Below are 15,456 nucleotides of genomic sequence, written 5' to 3' on the forward strand. Positions count from 1 at the left end.
TGGTGATGAACACATAACTACGTGATCATACTGTGGGCAGTTGATTGTATACCATGGATGATTGTACGGTGTGTGAATGTATTTCAATAAAACTGAATTAAAAAAAAAAAAAGAAATTGTGAATCTGAGTGCTTTCACCCTAAGTCCCATCTGCTCCAGCACAGTCACATCGTTTCCAACCCTAGAGTCCCAAATAGGCCTGGGGCCTGTTGAATCTAACTGACCTACCTAACAACCCAGGGACCCCAGAAATGGCCTGTTCTTCATCTTTTAAAAATGTGTACTTTAAAGAAATACAATGAGCAAGAGGCACACTTAAAAAAAAAAGACACGTATGAACAACAAATAAGAGTTTGTTAGATTTGCCTCTAAACTTTTTTCCCTGAATAAATGAAGCATTACAGACTGCTAGCCCCACCCCTCTCCCACCTCCCAAGGGCACCCCAAGCGTGAACCTAGTCACTGCACCTTTCCATCTGTAAGACGTCATTGGCACTCAACAGAAATGGACCTTGGCTAATTTAAGCAGGAAATGTTGTGGTTAAAGGAAATGGGGTGGCAAACAGACTGCCTGGGGAGGTGGGTGACGTAGGCTCAGACAATGGGCAGCAGCCAAGAATGCGTCAGAGCTGCTGCCTGTGGGGTCTCGCCCTTGAAAGGTCACCGTAGGAAAGGGTCCTGTGCAACAGTCTTCTCGTCTGAATGCTTCAGGTGCAAAGCCCTGAGTGGAGCTGGGAGGCTGGGTGAGCCATGTTGTGTGCACACACCCCTCCTTGCCATGCGGTCAGTGCGAGACGGCACATCTGGCTTTTTCATCTTCTGCCCTGGGAGCCAGACCCAGGCTTTTACCAAAGAATATACAGTGGGGACCTTTCCAACCCCAAAAGAGGGCTTTGAGGGCTGAGCACCTAAAATGCTTCAAGTGTGTGTGTGTGTGTGTGTGTGTGTTGTGTGTCCCATAATCACTGTGTATTGAGAAAAAGCAAGAAAGTAATATTTACCTTTTGTAAATTCTAAGGAATGACATTCAACTGTACATATCACCCTGTCTTCTTGATTCTATTTGTTTCACTTAGTATTACATTTTCTTAGGTACATTCATGGTATTCTATCATACGAATATAACATTATATTTTTCTATGAACATTTGTTTTTATTCCCAATTTTTTTTGCTCTGTTGAAAACATTACTGCAGAGAACGCTTCTACATTCCTCCTGCTGCAACATGCATGGGCTCTGCAGCCTATATTCTTAGAAGCTGAATTGCTGTCATAAAAGGGAGACACACTTGTTTTACTAGATGCTGCCAAATTGCTATGAAAAGTTTCTGAACCTCTTTATATTCCCACCAGCAATGTATGGACGCTTTATTTTGCCTGTATCCTTGCCCAGAATTGATATTGTCAGACTAGAGATGTTTGGCCAGCCGATGAATGCAATGCTAGTCAGCTTTAGTTTTAGGGTCCCTGCCTTAAAGAGAAACTGGCTAGTTCATGCATACCTGGGTTTTTGCTGAGGGTCCTTACCCAAATTAATGAGAGAATGGTCATAACTACAATGATATTAGAAATATAAAAACTTGCAGGGGTGTCTCGGCCACTTTTTTGCATGGGTTTGAGTAGATAATTTGATCACCTTGTGGTGGTTACAGAGAAAGCCTGTTTGGTTGTCATCTGATGAGGGTGTTACAACACAGTTGTCTGATCCCTCCCCGAGGGGTTTTGCTCTCTCTTATATCTTTATTTGGCTCTCTGAAGCTTGCCACACATCCAAGTTAAAATACAGCACCCTCCTCTCCATAACTGAGGCAGACATGGCTTTTGTAGCATGTCACATTTGCCTTTTCTTCAGTGTCAGCAAGACGGGTGAATTCTAGAATTCTTCCCCTCCTTTTCACCTGAAAAAGCAGGGAAAGGAACAATGCTGTCCCTAATTGAAACAGCAGGGCAAATTTAGGCAGCGGAATATAATTACCTGAGTTGGAATGTGGCCAGATCCTGGGAGTAATAGCTTCTGGCTTGGAAAAGCGCACAGGGACCCTCTCAGAAGCATCAGTGTTCACGGCCTCTGAATTGCCTCTTACTGAGTGGTGAAAAAACACCTGACTGCTGTTTGTGTGCCTACTATGTGGTGCGGCTGTAATGACACAGACTGCCTCCCTGGTTCCTTAGAGCAAACCCTGTTGTCGGTGCCCTCTGTGGGCAGTTACCCAGCCGGCCTGTGGCGGAGCCAAGAAAGCTCACCCAGGACCCCCTTATTTGATCACCTGGGTGCTCTCCTCTAAATCTGTCTACTAGTCAACCTAACAGCTCTCTCTCATTCTGCATCACTGAGGTCACTGTGTTCCATAAAGGCATAAAGATGAAATATGCTCATCCTTCCTAGCAGTGCATTTTCTTTCCTGAGCCATAGAAAGTGGTGTGCGTATTCTCTCCCTTGGAGAGGACCAGTGCTGATACTGAATCGGCTTTGCAAACTGCTGTGAGGAGACCCAGATTTGCCAAGGCGGCTCTGTACCAGGGTGACGTATGACTAAACGGCACTTTGAACTGTAAGCTTCAACTGTCTTTGATGACAGCTCTTCCGTAGTTTTTTTCTGAATCTCTAAATTCATGGGGAAATCATGCAAATAAAGGTTTTTAAAGAAGGTAATGGCTTGGTCTTGAGATGGAAAGCTTACAGGTAATATTTTAGGGGGTTTCCTGTCAAGATTTCTAAATAGTGATCCATTATTTTGAAATTTCGATGCTCATTCAATTTAAATCATAAACCACATAGATATTCCACATTCAAATCTGTGGTTTCCAAATGGATGCAAAATTGCTGTAACTCATTTACTCTGCTGCAAAAGCTCCTATTTGGATTCATACAGCTTTATGAGTAGGCATGACAACATTTTTTAAAAGTAGCTGCTCTGTTACTAGTGTAGAGTTGCTCATAAAATTGATTTTAATGTAGAGACAGTAAGATGCAGGATCCGCTTGAAATGTTGAGATGGCTTCACGGAATCAGCAGCTCTCTGGCTCAAGACCACCTCTAATAAACAGAGATAATTCTTGTGTTTGTAATGCACACTAAAATTATATTCTCTATTTGGTTCAGTAATCCTGGTAGGAGAAACTGAAGTAGCATTTCATCAGCTTCATAATTTTGTCCCCTGCTATTAAATAGGTTATGAACTATGCATATATGGCAATATCTATTATTGTCCTGTGCCATATATATACATTTTAATATCTAATAAGACATAGCATTGCACCATGTTTTTTGAGATACAATTCACATACAGTAAAATACAACCATTTAAAGTATACAAGTCAATGTTTTTTAGTATATTCACAGAGTTGTGCAACCACCACCACAATCAATTTTAAAAGATACTCATCACCCTAAGAAGAAACCGAGAACCCATTGCCCCCATGCCCCACACCCCATCTCTAAGCAACCATGAATCTTCTGTCTCTATAGACTTGCTTGTTCTCCACATTTCAAATAAATGTAATCATATAACATATGAGTTTTGTGTCTGGCTTCTTTCATCTAACATAATGTTTTTTAGGTCCATCCATGTTGTAGCTTATATCAGAACTTCATTCCTGTATGATGTCAAGTAATATTCCATTGTTTGTAGCTACTACTTATTGATTTTCCATTCATCGGTTAATGGACAGTTGGGTCGTTTCAGCCGTTTGGCTATTTTGAGTAAAGCTGCTATAGACATTCATGTACAAGTTTTTGTGTGGATATTTGTTTTCAGTTCTCTTGGATAAATACCTAGGATTGGATTTCTGGGTCATATGGTATCCATATGGAACTGCAAAATTGTTTTCCAAATTGTTTACACAATTTTACATTCTGAAGATCTGTGTATGAAGGCTCCAATTTCTCCATATTCTCACCAGCACTTATTACTATCTGTCTTTTCTTTATTATGGCCTTTCTAGTGAGCTTGAAGTTGTATCTCATTGTGGTTTTAATTTATATTTCCTTAATGGCTAAGATGCTGAACATCTTTTCATGTGCTTTTCATATCTTCTTTGGAGAATTGTCTCTTCATATCCTTTCCCCTTTTTTTTTAATTGGTTCATTTATCTTTTTATTACTAAATTGTAAGAGTTCTTTATATATCAGGATATGTCCCTGATCAGATACATGATTTGAAACTATTTTCTTCCTCTCTGTGGGTTTACACTTTGTTGATGGCATCATTTGCAGCACAAAAGTTTTAAATTTTGGTCTAGTTCAATTTCCTGTTTTTTTCTTTTGTCACTTGTGCTTTTGGTGTCATATCTAAAGCAGCTTTGCCTAATCTAAGTCACAAAAGTTTACTCCTATGTTTTCTTCTAAAAGTTTTATAGTATTAGCGCTTACATATAAGTCTGTGGTCTATTTTGAGTTACTTTTTGTGTACGGTGTAAGGAAGTGTTACAACTTCACTTTTTTGCATATGGACATCCAGTAATCCCATAACCATTTGTTGAAAAGACTCTTCTTTCTCCCTTTAATTTCCATGGCACCTTTCATGAAGTTCAATTGACCATAAAAGTAAGGGTTTTTCTGGTCCCTCAATTCTAGTCCATTGATATATATATCTGTCCTCCTGCCAGTCTTGATTATTGTAACTTTGTAGTAAATTTTAAAATCACGAAGGGTGGCTCCTCCAACTTTGTACTTTTTTCAAGATTGCTTTGACTGTTCTGAGTCCCTTACACTTCCATATGAATCTTAGTACCAGCTTGTCAATTTTTTCAAAAAATAAATAGGTAAAGTTTTCTGGGATATTGATTGCTTTGGATCTGTGAATTGGGTTGGGGAATATTGTCATTTTAACAATATTTGTACCATCTGACCCATGCACATGGGATATCTTTCCCTTTATTTAGGTCTTTTAACATTTCTTTCAGTAAGGTTTCTAGATTTCAGAGTACAAATTTTGTATCTCTTTTATTAATTTTTTCCTGTTTCATTTTTGGCTGCTATTGTAAATGGAATTTTTTCCTTAATTTCATTTTCAGATGGTTTATTGCTAATGTACAGAAATGTAATTGATTTTTGTATATCCTGAGACCTTGCTGAACCCATTTATTAGCTCTAATTGTTTTCTGTGTATCCTTTGGATTTTCTATATAAAATATTACATTATCTGCAAGAAAAGATAGTCTTACTTCCTCTTTTCAATCTGAATGTGTTTATTTCATTTTCTTGCTTAATTGCCATGGCTAGAACCTCTAGTACAATGATAAAGAAAAATGGCAAGAACAGGCATCTTTGCCTTGTTCTTAATCTTAGGAGGAAGGCTTTCAGTCTTTCCTGATTAAGTATGGTGTTAGGTATGTATATTTAGGAGATGCATGTTTTTAGGAAGCAAATCCCCTTTTATTGCTAGTTTGTTGATTGTATTTTTCACAAAAAGATATTGGAATTTAGCAAATACTTTTTCTGTGTCTATCAGATAATGCGGTTTTTGTCCTTTATTCTGTTGATGCAGTGTATTACATTAATTGATATTCAGAATTTAAAACAACTTGGCACTCAGCTAAATCCCACTTGCTCACGGTACATAATCCATTTTATATGTTGCCATTATTTGTGTAGTCATATGTTGCCATTTTTCTCAAATCTAATAATTGATGCCAAATCTTCACCTATTATTTTGGTGCCAACTTAAATACATGATAAGATGAAGAATTCCTGACTAATCCATGTGCTATATATTAGATAGAATGAATATAAATCTAAGACTATTCTGTATTACTATTTTGATAATGTAAAGTAAGTCAGCAATTTCTTTAAACATTTAACGATTGCTAAGTTCACAGAATAGCATGCTAAGTTAAAAATTATTTCTTATTTTAAAACACAAAATTTACCTAAAGTTCATTTTTCACTCATTGATATATTTGCATTGCTATACATTGCTTGCCTACTTCCAAATTTAGATTTTTCTGAAGGTTTATTAAACAGTGGAATTAAAATAAAAATTTAATAGTGACAAATCAAAAATTAAAATTGTTTTCTGATTAAGGACAGATCCATGTGCTTTGGTTGAGAGGTACATGGGACTCAGAATAGACATTTCATTTTAGACATGTAGGAACTGAATTTGGATTCTTCTCCAAAGGAATAATTCTTTGAAGAAGATACAGTAGATTTCATATAAAAGTTATTTGTCTATAGGGTCAGCTTTATTTTTCTCTGACAGGAATGTTGATGCTGTTTTTTTCACTTGAATAATTATTCCATTAAGACCTATTCTTCACTTTTGAACATACCAAATATAATTTTGGCCTGAAACATGTTAAGGGCAAAGTTTCCTGTGTCTCCTACAAGAGTTACTTGAACTCTGTGGACCTATAACCTCATTTGTATAATGGGGAAAATAATAATACCACTTTTCCTGTAGGGTAAGTATAGAGATTAAATGAGCTAATGCATATAACTTAAAACAATGCTTGGCATATGAAAAGAGCTCAAAAAATGTTAGCTAGGATTTATTGTTGTTGTTGTTATTGTCTTTTTTGATATTAGGCACCATTTCCTGATTGGCCTGCCAAAATGAGTTAGCTACAAACTGTAAACTTGAGTAGCTAAATTCATTGGTTTCTTAGATGGGGCAATTTAATAATGTCCGTTTTTAAATTCAAAAAGTGTTTGCAAAATATATTGTTTTTTATGTTGGTATAGGCAGTACCAGGCTGCTCTTTTAGTTGCAGTTTGTGATGCTTTGCTGCCTAAGTAGGAGAAGTATTGACTATTCTTGCAGTTGGGCAAGCATCCGATTCGTTTCAACCTATGCCATTTGTGCTGGTTTGGATGTATTATGTCCCCCAAAACGACATTATCTTTCATGCAGTCTTGTGTGGGCAGGAAATGTATTGGTGTTGATTGGGTTGGAGACTTTTGATTGGACGTTTCCATGGAGATGTGATCACTCAACTGTGGGCAAGATCTTTTACTGGATAATTTCCATGGAGGTGTGGCCCCACCCATTCAGCATGGGCCTTGATTAGTTTACTGGAGCACTATATAAGCTCAGACACAAGGAACAAGCTTGCTACAGCCAAGGGGGACACTTGGAAGAAAGTATAGGAGCTGAGAGAAGAGCTGCAGATAAGACACAGTTTAAAGACGGCCATTGAAAGCAGACTTCTGCTCTGGAGAAGCTAAGAGAGGACAAACACCCAAAGAGCAACTGAGTGACGTTTTGGAGAGAAGCTGAAGCCTAGAGAGGAACATCCTGGGAGAAAGGCATTTTGAAACCAGAACTCCGGAGCAGACACCAGCCACGTGCCTTTCCAGCTAACAGAGGTTTTCTGGACGCCATTGGCCATCCTCCCGTGAAGGTGAAGATACCCGATTGTTGATGTGTCACCTTGGACACTTTATGGCCTTAAGACTAACTTTGTAACCAAATAAACCCCCTTTTTTAAAAGCCAATCCATCTCTGGTGTTTTGCACTCTGGCAGCATTAGAAAGCTAGAAAACCATTATATTAAAATATAAATTAAAATAAAAGGGGGTTAGGGCACAGCCATCTCTGGTCCCACTTCAGTTTTCACTTTGATCTCACAAATTACAGTTCTCTGATTTTTGTCGCAACTATTTTAATGGAGGCTTTGACGAATCAATAATTATAAAACATCTACAGCATTTGCATCTTGGCCAATGATAATTCCTGGCTTTGGGATCAAAGGCTGATTTGAGACCAATTAATATCTGAAAACCTCTATTCTTTTTAAAACTGTTTCCTTAGTGAGAAGCAGCAGAATATGGCATGAATGAGAAAATAGGGTAGTTCTACTAAAAAACCTGATTGGTATTCATGGAAGATATTTAGTTTTTAGAACTCCTGCAGGTTTTAGAGGAAAGCTGGCGTAGCATTTTGAAAGGGGATCCAGGAGACAAATGGGTCTATAAATTTGGAGAGAAGGAAAAATTTTTTCTTTCTGAATATGAGATGGATTGAAATTTTCCATTCTAAAGGTGCTCTACCTGGTGTTACAATTAAAGTGGTTTGGCAAGGTTGGGAGAACCTCTCAGCATGAGACCTAAACTTGTCTGGCTGTAGAGATCTTTTTCTTGGAATCTTTTCCACTTCTAAGTGAGAGATCAGTTATTTTAAGTAATAATGTCATTTTTAAGGGCTTTCTAAGTTCCAGGCACATAAAATGCCTTGCCACATCGTTTTGTTTAATCTTCATATCAGCCCATGACCATGAAATGCATACTTTTTCTTTTTTAATCTGTATTTTACAAATGAAAAAAAAATCGGAGTAAGACTTAGGTTAAGGAACATAGGCATGTATTCAGAGCTAGCAAAGAGCCCAGGTATTGATGCTTGGACACAAATGTGCTGAAATCCAAAGCCTAAAATAGTCTCACCCTTAAACTGCTCCCCATCTGAAAATAATTTTCGGATTTATAGCACTAGACCAGGGAGAATCTAGTCATCTTGAAACTTTGGAATGATTATATAAGCCTTTAATGTTTATTCAAAAAATGTATGTACACCATTAGCAGAAGTTTTGACTTTTATGTTCTGGGAAGAAACTGATCTGGGAAATAGAATTCCCAGGACCCATTTTCTTGTTCACCCTGATGGATGTTACTGCCTTCCATTCAGGTCAAAAAATCGTCTCTCATTTGAAAAGGATGATTAACTTATAAAAGTATCGACGCTTAACAGGTTTGTCTTAATATCTTCACCTGGTTTCCATCCAAGGTGTGGTTTTATTATCTTTGCCAGGTTTTGTTTTTCTGGCAGTCTTTTCCTTAACCAAGCAACGTTCTTTCCCAGACAAAGGCAGTCAGTCTGCTGGCAATACTTTCAGGGAGGCTCTCCCGAAATACAGTTTAAACAGAGGCATAAATCCTTTAGACTTAAGAAAGGTTGAATGAGGTGCTATGGTTGGTTTATGCTTACATGATCATTTCTTAATCCCACCACACAAGTCAGGTGCACTGGCTATCCCTGGGAGAGAGCCATTTTAAGTATTAAAATAATTCTCAAATTCTGTGTAACATGTCTTTATTAAGGATACAGGTAAACAAAGAAAGAGTGACTAGTATCTTTGGCCCCTGTACTGGTTTGTGTATAACATGTCCCCCAAAAAAAGCCATGTTCGTTGATGCAGTCTTGTGGGGGCAGACATATTAGTGTTGAGTAAGTTGGAATGTTTGGATTAAGCTGTTTCCATGGAGATGCACCCCACCCAACTGTGGGTGATGACTCTGATTGGATAATTTCCATGGAGGCGTGGCCCCGCCCATTCAATGTGGGCCTTGATTAGTTTACTGGAGCCCTATATAAGCTCAGACAGAAGGAGCGAGCTTGCTACAGCCAAGAGGGACACTTTGAAGAACACTCAGGAGCTGAGAGAGGAGCTGCAGGTTACAGAGACATTTTGGAGATGGCCTTTGAAAGCAGACTTTTGCTCTGGAGAAGCTAAGAGAGGACAAATGCCCTAACAGCATCTATGAGTCACATTTTTGAGGAGCTGAAGCCTAGGGAGGAACATCCTGGGAGAAAGCAATTTTGAAACTGGAACTCTGGAGCAGATGCCAGCCATGTGCCTTCCCAGCTAACAGAGTTTTCCCGGACACCACTGACCATCCTCCAGTGAAGCTACCCAATTGTTGATGCATTAGCTTGGACACTTTATGGCCTTAAGACTGTAGCCATGTAACCAAATAAACCTCCTTTATAAAAGCCAATCCATTTCTGGTGTTTTGCATTCTAGCAGCATTAGGAAACCAGAACAGCCCCTGTGCCCGTTTGAATGTATTATGTCCCCCAGAAAAAGCCATATTCTTTGATGCAGTCTTGTGGGGCAGACATTTTAGTGCTGATTAGGTTGGAATTCTTTGAGTGTTTCCTTGGAGATGTGCCCCCACCCAACTGTAGGTGATAATTCTGATGAGATATTTCCATGGAGGCATGGCCCCACCCATTCAGGGTGGGCCTTGATCAGTGGAGCCATATAAATGAGCTGGCAAACAGAAGTAACTCAGTGCAGTTGTGAGTGACATTTTTTAGAGGAGCTACAGCCAAGAGGGACACTTTGAAGAAAGCACAGGAGCTGCAGAAGAGAGACAGTTTGAAGACAAGCATTGAAAGCAGACTCTTGCTCCGGAGAAGCTGAGAGAGGACAGATACCCCAAGTGCAACTAAGAGTGGCATTTTTGAGGAACTGCAGCCTAGAAAGGAACGTTCTGGGAGAAAGCCATTTTGAAACCAGAACTTTGGAGCAGACGCCAGCCATGTGCCTTCCCAGCTAACAGAGGTTTTCTGGATGCCATTGGCCATCCTCCAGTGAAGGTACCCGATTGCTGATGTGTTACCTTGGACACTTTATGGCCTTAAGACTATAACTGTGTAACCAAATAAACCCCCTTTATAAAAGCCAATCCATTTCTGGTGTTTTGCATTCTGGCAGCATTAACAAACTAGAACAGCCCCCAAATTAAAAATGTAAGTTGTGTTCTAACAGGCACCGCCCCCCATGGCCCTATTAGCAGATTGTATTGTGAATGTGCTTTATCATGCATTTCTCTTTGGTTCAGGTCATCATTGTGGAAATAGGGCCCTTAGGAAAGCAACCTTCCCAAGCCAGGCTTACCGTGCATGAACAGACTTGGAGCATCCTATATTCAAATGACCACTTTACATTCAAAATGTGCATTATAAATAAGTTAGCGGGTAGAGCAAAGTATCTGTATTTCATGCATTTCTTAAAAAAAGTAAAGAAATTAATACTTAGTAATTCTAAGGAGGTTGTGAAAGGCACACTCTCCTACTCTGGTGGTGGAAATGCAAATTGTTTTAAGCTTTATGGAAAAGAGTGACAATTTGTGTTAAAAGTCTTGAAAATATTTGTCTGTTGTCTTCGTAATTCAATTTCTGAAAATTCAAACTAAGGGGGAAAATAGGCATGGGGATTTAATTATGAAAACCTTTCTTTTTGGCATTATGTATGATAGAAACAAACCCAACTGTTCAGCAGTTGGGGATGTTTCAGTAACTTGCATGCATCCATCTGATGTGTATCAGGATTTCTCTTTGACATTTGGGGCTGGGTCAGTCAGTGTTTGGGGGTGTCCTGTGCACATGGCATGTTCAGCAGCATCCTTGGTCTCTCCCACCCTTCAATAATGACAAGGTTGAGAACCATTAATGTACATTGAGCAGATTTTAAAACAGTTTTAGATGAGCATTTAACAAGGGAGAATGGCTGACAATATCATGTTGAATGAAAAAAAAATAAATGCATGACTGCCCCAGAAAGGCAGAAGATACCAATAATCCAAGTTATTGCAGCTACTCTAATATGTGCACACATGGGGGTTTCTGCCGGATGCTAGCAGCTCTCTTATTTCCAACAAGATATATATATATATATATTTACCTTTACCAGCCTCCCCCTACCTCCCCATTCTCATCTGTTGTGAGAATTTGGCTGTCCCTATGTCTCCTAATTTTAGTGCAAATAAAATATCTATATGAACATTTCTGAGTTCACTGTGTGCCTAGGTGAATCAAAGTTTAATTTCTCAGCCTTGGGAGGCCCACAGTTTAGGTCCATATGCTATCTGTTTCCTCAACAGGTTACAGGATGTTCCCAATTAAAATAAATTAAAATAAAAAGTGTACAGAAATTCATGCAAATTTCAAAAGCTGTTTCTTGGAAGTAAATTTTATTGATGGTTCAGAAATCAAGTGCTTCTGTAGTTTTAATGTTTCATATGGAAAATATTTTCTAAATATGAAAAAATATTTACATCACAAATCTTAGGATAAATTTAATTTCAAATATCATGGACATCTTGAAATATATTAGTCATATTAGTAGGAGGAAGATATAAATGAAGTCACTCCAGGCAAGTTGTTTCAAGAGCCTGTTTCATATTTGGGGGAACATAAATTATATTTCTCCCAGGCGGTTTAGAAACATGCTATAATACGGACAACAAAACGAAAACAATACGGGTTGCCCATCCTTGCTCTTCCAAAATAATTCTCCTTAAATACTTGTTGAAGAGTGAACTTGGATGTTGAAGGTTTGAATTTCATTTACTGAAAAGGATTTTAGTCAATGGGAAGCTAGCTCTAGATGTTCTAGACTAAACTTACCTTTGCTTTCCCATGAGCTACTGGGAAAACATGGATGCCTGTGAAGGAACTCGGCATCTCTTTTTAATGATTATAGCAGACCTGGAAAATGGTACTGTGGGAAAGAAAATTTCTCCTGCATTTCTGCATTCTACATGAAGAGTGGTAGCCATTTTAGATTTAGAGCTCTTTTGTTGCCAAAAACACCTTGAAATGCCAAAAAGCACACCGCCCTCCCTCAAAAAAAATCACCCTAAACAAGAAAGTCTAAGAGAACTAAATTGCAGTGCATAAGAAAATTAAGAGGGATCTTGAGATGCTTGGCAGCTTGGGGGAGAGGGAGAGAGAGTGGAGAAGTTTAAGCAGGAGGGAGAAGAAAGAGTGCAGGTGGGGTCCTGGGTGAGATGCCAAGAGTTAAGCACATGGGCACACATGGAGATTTTGCAGTGGACTTTTAGGGGAGACGTGGTTAACGTTTAGTTTTGAGTAGCTTAACTATGCACAGCTATACTGGTACTGATACTCAAAACATTAAATAACCTTTTAGCGCAGGCTCAGAACCAACACTGCCCTTAACCAAGTGGGGTAAGATTGCTGAATAACAGCCCCAGGTAAGCTCCCCGTTAACCCAAGTCATCACGGAAGATGGCGCCAAGCCCAAACACACTGCAATAGTAAAGACCAAAGACCCCACCTGCTGTGGGGTCCTGTAGTAAGAGTAGAGCAGGAGGAGTCCAGGAGATGATGGAGAATACAGCTCGAGGCAAGCTGTGGAGTGTGCTGTATGATTCAAGCCATCCACAGGAATGGGGGGACCAGAGGCAGGGGGCAAGTTGAAGGATGTGGGATGGGCCTTTAGGCATCGTATGCAGGAGTTCCTTAAACGATAACACTGGTAGACTGAGGTCTTAGATATTTGAGGTTACTGAAATATGCTTCAGAGTATCCTCACATAAACAAATAGTGCAATCAGTGGTTTAGCTTTTACGACTCAAGGTCCACTGTGGCTGAATTATTAGTGTCTTATGGTTATTTATTGCTGACTCATTTGCTTCACTACCTTGTGATTTTCTTATACTGAGGGAGTTTTGGGATTTTCTGCTGTAGTTCATTTGAGGGGTGGAAAGATTCAGTGAAGCCAGATTTGAAGATTATGTGCCCGTTGGTTGTAGCATTAGCTGAGGGTAAAAGGCAACTTCAAGTCTGGGCTATTGGCCAAAAATTGTGAAAAAAATGGCCACATTGGTGGCAGGTGGGAGGCGCTGGTCATCAACAAGCATGTGCTTTGCTTGGAGTCCCTGACAACACCACACTCCTCGTAGGTCAGTCCTTGTGAGAGTTGAGTAGAAGAGTTGACTAACTTGGCCGGGAAGGGTGCAGAGTGGTTATGAGGTTAGGCTGCAATTGACTGGGGTAAAGGCCTGGTTTCTTGTCTGCTGATCAGTGAAGAGTCTGCAACCTACCCAGCTTGTGTTCACCCTCCCTGAGATCCATGAAGGGCCTTGAGAACTTTAAAAAGACCTCATGATGTTAGAACAGGGGAGTTGAGAGAAGGTTTAGAAGGCTGGTTATACTTCCATTTATTCACATCCATTTAGTAGGCACGCACTGAGTGCCTCCTGAGAGCAGGGCCCTGTTCACAAGTCCCCACCACACCTGCAAAAGGCCACTCAGAGTCCTAAAGCTTCCACCCCCTTGCTGGCCAGCTAATGCCACCCTCCTTTACCTTCGGGAAACATACCGCTCCATAAATTCTGCAGAACTTGAAGTTAGCTGTCATTCCCAATCACCGCCTGCCCTGACCCTGTGTCCTGGTGTCTCCTTCGCCAGACTAAGGGTCTACTTTTAAAAAACAAGACAAAACTGTTTTCCTGCGATGACAGTTGCCCATTGCATGTAACATCCCGTGACATACCTCACTTGTCAGCTACCATCTTGCTGTGGTGCAGCAGCCAGCTGTGGGGTGCAGGGCTTTTGCCTTCCTTGGGGTATAAGGGTGATTATTTCCTGTGGTCTGGGGTCGCCCTTCCCAGAATGCAGCCTCGCCTTATATTTGCCTCTGATGGGGCCCCTGGGACTCCCAGACCCTGCTTGCCTTTACAGGGACAGATCGTCGGTGAAGCTTCTCCAGGGGCTCCAATGTTGTGGGCCAGCTGAGTGTGGTCTTGCATAGACATTTACAGGTTCGCTTCTTCTAAGAACCTCAAAAATCTTATTTTCCCTTCAGTTTTATTTGTTTGTTTGTTTGTTTGTTTACGGAGAGGCTTGGGATATGGCTTGGGGAATTATTGCTTTACTCTAGGTTGTTGACTCTGGTGGCAGAAGACATCTACAGGGAAGCCTGGATACTCCGAAAAGGGACGAGTTCACACTCTCATTCTGACACATACTGACATGTACAGGGAGTACCCAGGAGGAAGAATGAACAGAGGAAAAAGCTGCAGGACAATGATTTTGAAAATAGAATTCCAAAGGTTTTTTGTGGAATTCTTGGGAAGGATCACGAGGATGGAAAGCACTTCCTGTTTCTGGAAGTGAGGCAGTCCAAGGGTAGTGAAGAGACCTGTGGGGGAGAAAAGTTAGGAGTGTTGGAGCTACAAGGAGCAGGCACTCAAGAGGGATGGAGCTGGAGCCCTGGGTGTGAGAGATGAGTGGCCAGGGATTTCTCGAAGCAGGAGCCTCCAAAGGCTTAGGGTGGCTGACAGAAGTGAATGTAGCAGTATCTTAGCGAGCCAGACTTGCAGGGGTGTGTGTGTGTTTATGTGCTTAGGAATTCTGGGGACTGTGAACTGCTCTGATCACCGACCTTAGAATTCATGTGAAGTAGCTAAAATCTCCCATTGTACAAATGCACTGGCAAACAGAGGAATTTCCACTTCCATTGTGTTTCTTCTTTTTTCACTGGTATATAGAAAGCATAGGCTGTCCCTGTAGCTAGAAGTCATGTGTTTAGAGTTATTTCATGGGGGAAACATTTGAAAAAGTTTCCAATTAATGATATACATGCTGCAGTGGACATATATACCTATGTTTGGTTAGAAAAAGAGGAATAATCAATTTTGTTCAAATTTCCTTGACAAGAAAACCGCTGATCAGCTTCCAATATACATTTGTTAATTTTATCAAATCTCAACATTTTTAATGGTATCTATGACTGTTGGGGACCTCTGGTGCAGGTTACCCAAAATAATAATAGAGGTAAAATTGTTTACATAGTAAAAGTTTGTGCATTTATATCAGAGGTGGGACGGAGTGGCAGATTAGGATTCTACAGAAGTGGAAATCTCATGTGAACAGTTTTCAAGGATGTGGGTGTGGTTGTGTTAATTTTAAATAACTTGAATTCA

General features: G+C 40.0%; 1 protein-coding gene across 5 annotated transcripts in view; it reads left to right on the forward strand.

Moving 5' to 3' along the window:
• Window positions 1-15,456, forward strand: part of PTPRM (protein tyrosine phosphatase receptor type M) — a 792,402-nt gene that overhangs the window by 316,926 nt on the left and 460,020 nt on the right. The gene's annotated exons all lie outside the window — the stretch shown is intronic.

Source organism: Choloepus didactylus, chromosome 16 (genome assembly GCF_015220235.1).
Source record: "Choloepus didactylus isolate mChoDid1 chromosome 16, mChoDid1.pri, whole genome shotgun sequence".
NCBI classification, from domain to species: domain Eukaryota; kingdom Metazoa; phylum Chordata; class Mammalia; order Pilosa; family Megalonychidae; genus Choloepus; species Choloepus didactylus.